General features: G+C 30.8%; 1 long non-coding RNA gene across 1 annotated transcript in view; it reads right to left on the reverse strand.

Annotated features, from left to right (window-relative positions):
• Positions 1-12,134, reverse strand: part of LOC129033601 (uncharacterized) — a 107,976-nt gene that overhangs the window by 77,776 nt on the left and 18,066 nt on the right. The window contains exon 2 of the long non-coding RNA XR_008501627.1: positions 9,927-10,020. This is a non-coding gene — a long non-coding RNA (uncharacterized LOC129033601). The remainder of the gene's footprint in view (positions 1-9,926; positions 10,021-12,134) is intronic.

Genomic DNA, 12,134 nt, shown 5'->3' on the forward strand with positions numbered 1-12,134 from the left:
AGCAATTTAAAATGTGTATTCACCTAATGGCAGAGGTCAAAATTAATAAAGTAAAAATAGAATTGACTGGAGAAGTAGAATAATCTACAAGTTGAGATGGAGGTTTCAACATTCTGCTCTAAACTCAGTCGGACTAGTAACCATAAAATCTGAAAGGATATAGAACTAAATACCACCACCAAACAGGATCTAATAAATTTTCATACAGCACTATGCAAAAACAGCAGAAAACTTTACAAGCACCCAGAGATCATTCATCAAAGCAGACCATACCTAGGGTCATAAAATACACTCAAAAATTTTAAAATATTTGAAATCATAAAGACAGGTCATTTGACCATAATGGAATTAAACTAAAAATCAATAACATAAAGATAACAGGGAAATCCTAAAACAAGGAAAACAATAACAACAAAGCAACAACCTTCTAAATAACCCACAGATACATAAATAAGTCTTGAGACAAATTAGAAGGCATTTGAACTAAATAAAAATGAAAATATTGCATGTCTACATCTGTGGGATATAGCTAAAGCAGCCTTAGAAGGAAATTTATTGCATTAAATGCTTAGATTAGAAAAAATATATATTAGAGAAATAATCTGAGCTCCCATCTCAAGAAATTATAAAGGAAAGAATAAAATAAGCCCAGATGAAGCAAAGGGATATATTAAAGATCAGAAATAATTAAATAAAAAGTAGAAAATTAAGCCAAACCCTGGCTTTATAAAAAGATGAATAAAATTGGTAAATCTTTAGCTATACTGACAAAATATAAAGAAGAGACAAATTACTGAGATATACCAAACACACCTATTGAAGTGGCAAAAAAAAAAAATGCTGGTAATTCAAAGTACTAGTGAGAGTAAAGGGAAACTGGAATTCTCCTGTATAGTGGTAATGCCACTTTAGAAAAGCATTTGGCAGTTTCTAATAAAGTTCAATAAATGCATCATATAATCTAGTGATTTTACCTAATGATCTAGGTATTTACCCCTGAGTAATGAAAATTTGGTTCACATAACAATCTGTTAAAGAATGTTTATAGCAGATTATATTCACAATCACACAAACTTAGAAACAATTCAGATGTTTTTCAATAGGACAATGGATCAACAAACTGTGACACTACTCAGCAATAAAAAGAAATAAACTACTGATTCAACAATGTGAATTAATCTCAAATCTCAAATTATGTCTAGTGAAGGAAGCTGATGTCAAAAGGTTACATACTGTACTGTTCTGTTCACAAGATTTTCTGAAAAAGGAAAATTGTAGTGATGCAGAAACAGTTGGTGTTTTTAACAGGTTGACTAGGAAAAATTGTGACTAGAAAAAAAGCAAGGCCAGCACGGTGGCTCACGCCTGTAATCCCAGCACTTTGGGAGGCCGAGGCGGGTGGATCACCTGAGTTTGGGATTGTGAGATCAGCCTGACCAACATGGAGAAACCCTGTTTCTACTAAAAATACAAAAAATTAGCCAGGCGCGGTGGCCTGTAATCCCAGCTACTCGGGAGGGTGAGGCAGGAGAATCGCTTGAACCCGGGAGGCGGAGGTTGCGGTGAGCCGAGATCGCGCCATTGCCCTCCAGCCTGGGCAAGGAGAAGGAAACTCCGTCTCAAAATAAAAAAAAAAAAAAAAGTAAAAAAGAAAAAGGAGTTGTTTGAGGTGATGAAACTTTTCTGTATGTTGGTTGTGCAGGCTATTACTATTACACAGATATAAACATTTGTTAAAGTTCATAAACTGTGCACCAAAAGTATGTCTATGTTATTCTACATAAATTTTAAAAATTTTATAAAGGTACTATGAAGAAAAGGAACAGGCAATCACAGCATAGTAATTTGTAACACACATAGAGAAGCACAGTTTTATATCTACAAAATAGGGAAAAAGAGTAAAGCAAATCATTGAATTAGTTAAATATGATCTTTGAAAAATAAGATACATTCATTATTTTTATTTTTATGGTTATTTCTTCTCTCCTCACAACAGAATTTCAGGCTGCATGGTAATGATGTCTATGTCTAATTTATCTGTAACCATGACCAAATTTTCTAGAAACTGACTAAATTACTGGTACAAACTACAAAGCATTTAAACTTTTTAAACCAATGAATGCATTTAGCGAGTTATGTGTAGCTCTACATTCTCCCTAAGCTCTCTGACCCCTCACACACTGAAGCAATGCAGTGGAAATTGCACATTTATGAAAATATGATTCCCCTTAAAATTCATTATTTATCTTATAGCTCTGGCCTTAACCATAAGAGAGCACAGAATCATTAAATAGACATACAAACAACAAATATTCAAAATAAAAAAATATACCAGTGTTAGCTTTTATATGACTGTCATTCCCCAAGTAAAACCTTATTAGAAGCAAAGGTCTTCCACTGCATGATATGCTGTTATCCTCAAGCACCCCATCCTGCAGATGGGCTAGTGTTACAGTAAAATCTTCTAGAGTTGGGAAGAACAGGTTTTTTGTTTGTCTGTTTTAAGTTATACATGCTAGAAATAATTCATTTCTTGGAATTGAACTCCTATGTAAATATTTTCCAACTGTGAGTGTATATTAGAAACCAAAAGAATCTCTAAAGATTCTGATTTAAGGCTTTGAGGTGCATCCCAGGACATTTCAATCAAGTTCTCATTTTCATGCAGATGATTTCTGAAATATGCTTTCAAAACCCTCATTCTGTTTTGGTATCTATAAAATAATTTACAAATGGTTATAAAACCTAAGTCTGGTACTCTCAGTTTTACTTCTGGAATTTCCCAGAGCTGTCCTTGCTTTGGGCTTATCTTCTTATCCCCTAGCAGCCAATAGATGATAGCAAGATCTATCAAATATACCTATAAATTGTCTAAGATGTTCAATATAACAAGTAACTGAAAACATTCTGACTGAGACTGGGACTACATTCAACATCAAAATGCGTCTCCTGAATTGCATGATGGAGAAATGTTTCTGAGAAGTCTTGTAAAGGTCATTTTTTAAATGCCACAATACCACATATCTCTTAGATGTGGATGGTTTTTCTCACAAGCATTACATGTAAATTATGTCTGATACTGAAAAAGATCCTATAGGAAACGTCAATTTTATTCATGTGCTCCTTTATATTTGAATTATTTTTACTTGGTTTCTATGAAAATTCATTTTACAGATTTTCTACTTGCATAGAATGTATGGAAATTAATAATGAATACACTACGTCTTAGAATAGATTTTTTAAATTTTAATAAAATGAGTAATTAGAAAGCTTGTATTGAAACAATTGACATTAACTTTTGGGGAAAAATGGGTAGAGGACTACGAATATCTTTCTCTCTGAGGATAAAGCTTAATATTTTCTGTAATAAATTAGTAAGTACTTAGTAATTACTTTCACTTAAAGCAATACTTATCACTTCATTCTAATGATGTTGCAGCTTTATTTTAGGGATGTCAGTATGTATTATCACCATTTTAGTGAGAAATCTGCATATATTTATATCAAATATTTGTTACAGAAGCCAAATAGGAGAGAAAAAAAGAAAAAGCAAGATGCATTGAATTGTTTAAATGTGCTCTTCTTACATTTGTTTCAAGTAAACCTGTTGGCTTTTTTGGCTTCCAGTTTGTTAAATATTATTTAAAAATTTATTTAAACACTGGTTTAAAAATGTAGATTTACATTAAATGTTAGTTAATGTTAATTGGCTCTAATGATTTTAGAAATCATTTTGTTCTTTGTGTATTCAAATAATGATACATTCACAAATTTGGAAACTCAGCCACTTTTCCTTTTGTCCCAAATGGAAAATAAAACAATATTTACAGTCAATGTGGCTCACTTATTTACCTTCTTAGCTTTGCTACATGACTGTTATGACTGTGAAATCAAGTTTCTACATTTAGTATTTTATGTTTAATTTTACAACTTTAACTTAATTTATAATCTTTTCACTGTTCTTAAAGTTTTTATTTCCAAATTCCAGATTCAGATATACTCAATAAAAGTATACCTACATTATTTTAACAAAATTGGTTATTTATTGTCCCACTAATCTTTGAAGTTTTTAATAATGTTAGATTAATTACATAACAAAAGGGTGAATCCCAACAAATATTTAATATGTAATATATGACAGCTATAATCTTTCCTTTTTTAAAATAAAATCTGCATAATAAATTTTGAACATTGAATGACAACTGATATTAAAAATTTCCAAAAATATAATGTTAGAGATAAAATAATCGTTGACTTGGTAGCTGATGTCCAAACAAGTCATTTGAGGGAAAATATAAAGAAGAGTACAAATTGATCATGAAAGGAAAGAATTTTTATTTCAAGAAGAAAAGTTTTAAAAATAATTATTTATCTTAAAATTATGAACTTTCATTTGCTGAAGTGATATATAGTTTTTTTGAATGAGGTCTGACTTGAAGAGAAATAGGAGGAAGAAGGAAATTTGTGTAGTCCATTCAGTTGCTAAATAATCATTGTGTTTCCCAGTGTAGATTCTAAAACTTGGAGAATTAACTCTCGGAAAACACGTCATGATCTCACTTAATATTCTCAGAAAATTAATATAAATATTAAATTCGTTTTATCAACCCTACAAAGGATTTTTTTAAGAATAAAACAGGGTTACCTTGAGTTCAGATTACTAACAAAATGTTTTAACTTGTAGGTTTAAAATATATATTCCCAGTGGATCTTACAAATCACATGTAGGAAAGAGTTATGATTTATTTAGTACCCAGATGTTTTAATAAAACATGTTTGTTTAAACATTAAACCTCTCTTTCTCACCTTCTCTCCCTCATTCTTTTTGTAAGCCACATAATGTACTCTTGAATTAGGTATAATCTAGTTTATAGAGAAATCTCAAAGATGGCATATATTTAAAATGTTATTTGTATTTCCAATCTAGCTGTTCTATATCGTATTCTCATTCCTTAAATTATTATCTGGACAAATTCCATAACTTTTGGGTCACTTTTGCTTATGAAAACTAAAGTCTAATACACAACTTTGTCTCAAACTCAATTTAAATTTCATATAGTCTCACTCTCTCAAAGACAGGTTTAAAACATGCCCTTAGTTTAACAGTAATAGTGGTTGGGGAGATAAAAGGGTAAGACTTTAGGACACTCAAACCCTTCCCTTTTGAAAACCAATCCATTTTGATATTGAAGGTAAAGAGTGGAAGGCAACATACATAGTTAATAGAAAGCGTTACTAATCATGGAAACGAGGTATCTCAGTTCCAGCTCAGCTCAGATGTCCATCTGATGCCATCTGCTGCTGGTACTCTATACTGATCTGGAAAATATGATCACTTCACAGGAGCCATAAACACTAGAAAATTCTTTTGCAGTCTCCAGCTAAACTAAAATGGAGAGAGTTCTATGGTCTTCTTATTGTTTATAGGACTGTAGGTATGTCTCTCATCTTCAGTAATTTTTACATCAGAATTGGCCTTCAGTCTCTATGTTCATGTATATTCCCAAACATTAGGAGAAACTCCCTGTAGATTTCTGAGAATAATCCTACCAAATTCCTTTTTCTTGGAAGTTCTAGAGTGGGTCTTCATATGTAGCATCTCATAAAGCCACAAGCCAGATTTGACACAAGGCAATTCTTCTGATATTGAGTTAGGTATTCCTTCTCTCTTCCTCATGTGGAGAAGAAAAATAATATCTGGACAGTTCATAGCACCATTACCCTCCTCTACTTTTTAAGGATTGAATTAGAAGTAAAGGGTTGATGACTAGGGATTATTTAAATGTCATAGAGATATTGTGGTAGCTCTATTTAACATGTTAAGATCTTTGAACATCATTTATTTCCTATGTTGGAACTTAACATCATAACATCATGTTATCACATAAACTATTATCTTATACAAATCAACATGTGCCTTCATAACAATACGTAACAATCAATAAAAATACCTGAACTTGTGACCAAATAAGTCAATAGAGTAAACATTGAGCAACAGTATGATTTTTTCTTCAGTAAATGTCATCATAGAAAATTTGAGACTTCTTTTAAGACTGCAACTCAAAGAAAAATTTATTGCCTGACATGAATACAAAAATAATGATGAAAAATGTTTTATGCTACTACTTTATAAAATAAGAAGTGAAGTCACAGTAATATAAAATAGTATATATGTGATTTATCTATCATTATATTTAAATATAGGAAAGATTTATACCAAAGTCTTGAGTATTTTTAAATTTTTTTTCAGTTTTTAGTTTTTACTATTATTTTTTACAGACGGGGTCTTACTTTATTTCCCAGGCTGGAGTATAGTGGCATGATTCTGGCTCACTGCAGCCTCAAACTCCTGGGCTCAAGCAAACCTCCTACCTCTCTGCCTCCCAAAGTACTGGGACAGGCATGAGCTACCATGCCTGGTTCTATTTCAGAGATTTAATGAAATATAATTTAATTAAACTTAGTTTAAAGCCAAAAATGCTAAATATATGCCAAACAGTATGTTATTAGTATACCAAGATAAACACAATATATCTTACAATCTATGAATTCCATCTAGTGAAAGCACCAAAGATGCTAATACTAATCATACCTCGGATTAATAATGTATATTAAAAATATGAAATTGTGAGATCTGTATCTCTGGAGGTGAGCCACATTTACCATCGCTGTCATTCATTTCAAAGACGGGAATGTCAGAATGTCTTGTGCTGGGTCTAGGAACAAGGAAAAAAGGAGAGGATGGGCACTTTGTCCAAAATATATTTTTGTTTGTCTTCTCCACATTCAACACTACCATTTCCTAAAAAATGAGGTTATATAAATGTTCAGTACTCATACATTGTTTATGTGGGCTAGGTGCAATTTGCATTCTAGTTTGAAAGATATTAAAGTGTGCAACCTGGAATGAAATAAGAGTTTGTGGAAAAAAGAGGGAGGTAGGTATGTTAAGCAGGTGTGCAGCAGATAAAAATATATAGAACCAGAAAAGTGTGGAACATTAGAGATACAGCTAACAAATCTGCCTCCTTCATATTTATCTTTCTGCTTCAGCCTTACCCTAGCAGAAAGTTGTGATATAAGATATACAAAATTTCAATAAAGGTAATTCTTTATTTCATGAATGTACTATGCAAAATAATGTAAGAATATCCAGTCTCCTTCCATAGATAAGCAAAAAGTTTGTATCTTTACTTTTTGTGTTTGTTTTTGATCTCAGAGAAAGAGATGTTGGCAGAATGGGGACAGGAGGAAGAAGGAGAGAATACAAATGTGAAGAGAAAGAAGGGTCAGGACACTACCTACCAACTCCTATGTTGTTAAGTAAAAACTGAATAATAATTGAAGGAAATAGTATAAATAATAATAATAGTAAAAATAAGAAAAACCACTCTAATAGTGTCTGCATTTGGGAACTTACATATTAGATGTTTTCAGTAGATGACCTCACTCTATAAAGCATAAACAACTCTTCAACACTCTGTAGTAGATAATAATAGTATATGCACTTTATAATAGATTTAAATTTAGAGAAGTTACTATCTTCTTTAATGTTACATACTTAAGATATGGTGGAAATAGGAAAAGGACCAAGGAAGAAAATAAATACTCTGAACCATCCTCGCTGCGACTTGGTTCTTCTTGGATAAAAATAAGACTGTGCTTTGTTTTATTGGTCAGTTTTCTTTTTCTGGAAATGAAACTTGAGGTTTGTAATTTACCTCCTTTTGTTCTCTCTTAATTTTATTCACTCCACTCCACATTTATTCTCATCACTTCACTGAATCTGATTCCATCAATGTTACCAATTATATACGTTGTCCTAAATGTAATGGTCTATTTGCATGCTGGTTTTAATTGATTTATCAGAAGCATTTAATACAGATCTCTTCTCCTTGATACACTTACTTCAACTGACTTACAGCACTGAGAACGCTTTTGAATTTTCTCTCATATCATGGGAATTTCTTCTTATCTTTGATGTTACATGTTTCCCTTCTCTCTTACTTTTAAAATTGAAGGGGCCCAATGTCAAGTTCTTGAGGATCTTATCCATCCTCATGGCTTAAATACCACCTATAAATTTACAACTCTCAAATTAATATCACCAACACAGACTTCTTAAATGAATTCCTGACCCTTACACACAAAACATATATCCATCCATTTGGTTTTCTCTTAGATACATGCAATTTAACATGTTCAAATATGAACTCAGGATTATTTCACAAAAAACTCATCGACCTGCAGCCTTCAGTGTCTCAGCTGATGGCAGATTTTTTTTTCTTTTTTTAGTTTTTTAGTACAAGAAAAATCTTTATTTCATCCTAGAATCTTTTAAAACAAACAAACAAAACACCAGTCAGTCAGCGAAATGAGTAAAATTGCTAACCGAACCATCATGAAATCATGGTAGCTCTATATTAAAATATATCAAATTTCAAGCACTTCTCTCCATCTCCTGAAACCACTGGTCTGAGCCATCATCTCTCACTTGGATTTCCATGATAGTCACATAAGAATTTTCTCTGCTAATATCCAAGGACTTAGACCTCTCAAAACAAGCTGCCAAAGTAAGCCTTTTAGACGATAAGTCAGAGCTATCTCTCTTCTAAGAACTCTGCATGGCTACTCTTTACATTCAGTATAAAAGCCAAGATACCTATAATGCTGATAAGTAGGGTGATCATATAAGTTATGATTCAATCCAGATTAGAGAGTGAAATTGTTTATAGTACTAATGACAGAACAATATACCTAAAAATAAACTGGCGTGAACAACTAGGATGTTTCATCACCCTACTGCCAAGGTGCCTTATTATTTTCCCCCGTTACCTTTCTGACCACTTTTGCCATCATTATCCTCTCCTGTACTGAATCTATTCTCGTTAAAATTGCTTACTTGTTCTTCCTCAAACCCACCATGCAGCCAGGCACACATTTACACCGCAGAGCCTGCACAACCACTGTTTCCTTTATACTTAGAATCTTCTCATCCCAGGAATTCACAAGGATTACTACCTCATGTCCTTAAAGTCTTTGCCTAGACCTGGGCTCTCCTATGATTCCTACCCTGAATATCTCATTTCATACTGAAATCTATCCCTCAACGTTACTATATGGCTGGGAAACTTAAACTGGATAAATTATGAACCTAACAAAATACTCAGTATATAATAAACAAACACTAGCTACCACCACAAGCAGCAATATTATAACTGGATATTCGCTTACCAAATAAATGTATTTTGAAAATAATTAAAGTATGATAGATATATTTCAAGATTAACTACTATATTTACCAAATTATTATTAGGCTATTAATGCTCAACATTCCAAGAGATGAATTTAGATAAATTTTCTAACCCCTTGGATTTAGAGGTATAAGTCATTTCTACAATTTGAACAGTAATAGATAAAAGTGCCTTAAATGTTAGAATGATGACAGTCCTAACTCTGACATATATCTAGATACATGATTTGTAAAACATATATTCTTTTAAAAGTAAACTAGAAGGTTTAAAAATATTTTCTCAAGCAACCATATTTTTGTACTACATTCTTTTAAAATGTACATTGCATTTTCATGTCATAAAACTGAAAGCACAGTGAATTTTATCATTCTGTATGTTTGAAACCAATCCAAATATATGCATTCAATTTGCCAAATAATATCTACCACATAAAAGACATCCTCATTATTTATAATTTAAAATTAATTAAAGTTCATAAAAATAATAACATACAAATGAATATATTAACAAATTCAGGATTTTTCTCTAAGGAAATATGCTAAAACTTAGAATAAGCATTTTAAAAAGTCTCTTCTTTCTAAAATAACAAATGAAATTGATTTTAAAATAGATATTTACAAAATTGATTGTATATTTAATGTATGCAGTATGTATTAGTATGAAATGGCAAACCTCTAGTCTTTGAGATTTCAATGAGCAAAAGGGAATATTAACCAATGATGTCTTTTCAAATAAGTAGTTTACTCAGCAGATATTTGCACAAAACCTGTAATATCTAACCAAAGTAATAGGCATTTATATTCCAAATAAAAAATAATTTATTTGCTTAAATTCTACATTTACAACAAAGTTTAGTCAACGAGTTAACTTAGTATCTTCTATTCAAGTCTAAGATTTCCACGCAATGTTTGGCCTATGTAAGGGGAAGCTCATATTTAGGTGTTTTGTTTCATGATATTTAAGCCTCTTTAATCTACCTATTTTCTAACATTCTACATAATTTTCTTTGTACCATTCTCAAGAATTTCCTTATAAACTCTTACAATTTTTCAAGAAATTAAACCATAGTTTCCTAACAAAGAAAACAATTTGAGAACAAGCATAACACAAGCAGCCCTTTTTGTTTATCTGAACATTACTCATTATCACAGGTGCATTTAAAGTTTTCAGTAAATAATTATCTAAAATATAAAAGTAATAAAGAAATATAGATTTTAATATTTGTATTCCATTAGATATTTAAGAATCTTTTTGTTTCATTCCTTCAGTAAGAGATCTTGGGAATCATTTTGGCTATAATATTCTTTTACTGTACACTCTTAGACAAGTTATCTCAGTTTCCAAATAGAAGTGCAAAGACAATGAGTCCTCACCGGATTTTTGTTAAAAAATAATGAGGTATAATATTTAATCATCAGATTTCTGAGAAAAATAATTATCATTGTTTACCATCTAGGTCCCATAGAACATTTTTGTTTAATGTAATGCTCTCATTTTAAGTCATTTATAAGTAATTTACAAATACAAGGAAAAGACAGTAAAATAAACTAGTAAATATTAATAAATTTTAAACATAGTAAAAGTCTTTTATGCAGTAAATTTTTGTGCACAAACACCATGGATGATAAAATAGTATTGTCACACATCCTTTTAACAAAATGGGATTATCCAGGTTCTTATTCCAAACTATTGTTTGACTAACTGGGTGAGAATACTGTATTTCCACTTTGTCTTTGGAAGTAACTTGTCATTGGTTCTTAAATTTGAGAATATTCATTTCAGTCATCATAATCTGAAGACATATAATCAATTTAATTAATATGATAAATTTTATTATATCTTTAAAGCCTAGAATGCTGCTATCTTGTTCTTTGCATTTATCTTCTAATTAAGTTAATCTTATAACTTTCTTTGCCATCATGAATTAAAAACAAAAACCTCTAATTTTCAACTGCATTAACTAACTTAAAAGCAGACCACAAAGATGGTGTTCCTAGTATTTTGAATATCTTATTGAAAGATGATGCCATATTTTGGATAACACAATAACAAATGAAAGAATGACAATTTATTCCATGATTGCATCTTCCTCCTAAGTGATTCCATCATTCCTTTTTTTCTTATTACAGTTTTTTTTAGCGTAACTGAGAATAATCAATGAACCATCATGAGTCATGATAAGATAATTCCTAGGACGATAAAATAGAAAATGTTTGCAAAATATGGATAAAAATAAGATCCTGGTCTCATAATTCATTTTAGATTTATAACAATTCAATGGATCCAAATGGTAATTGTAAAATAGAATAAATTATAATCTATTAAAATCAGCAAAATTTCATTTTTTGTTGCTTGTAAGAACTCTAAGAAAGAATGAAAGTTATGAAATATGGATATTAAAAAAACTGCTCAAAAGAGGCAAAAAAATTGTCTAATTAATTATATAACAAGGGTGAATCCACTTGGTATATTACATACGCACAATAAAAACATAGCCTTACTTTCTCTTTCTACTATGCTACTCCTTGATTTATTGAACCATGCAGAAGGGGGTTGGGGTGTAGAAAAACAGTAGAAAGAAAAAGAAGTAACATGATATCTATATATTTAAATAGTATAAACAGCAAAATAATATAAATATAACACATAAAATTACTCTTTACTGTTTGCTATATACAGTACTATTTATATTTATATATACATAGGTAATTATGTATTATTATTCACTATTTTATAGGTATACATTTGTTTATATATATTATATATTTATACACACACATACCACTTCCATTTTTTAGTTTATGCCACAAAATGTACACTTTCTCAACGGTCACTTTAAGATGTTAGGTTGGTTTTGCTGTAATATCTGCTATTTTATAT

The sequence above is a fragment of the Pongo pygmaeus genome, chromosome 2 (genome assembly GCF_028885625.2).
Source record: "Pongo pygmaeus isolate AG05252 chromosome 2, NHGRI_mPonPyg2-v2.0_pri, whole genome shotgun sequence".
Classification (NCBI taxonomy): Eukaryota; Metazoa; Chordata; class Mammalia; order Primates; family Hominidae; genus Pongo; species Pongo pygmaeus.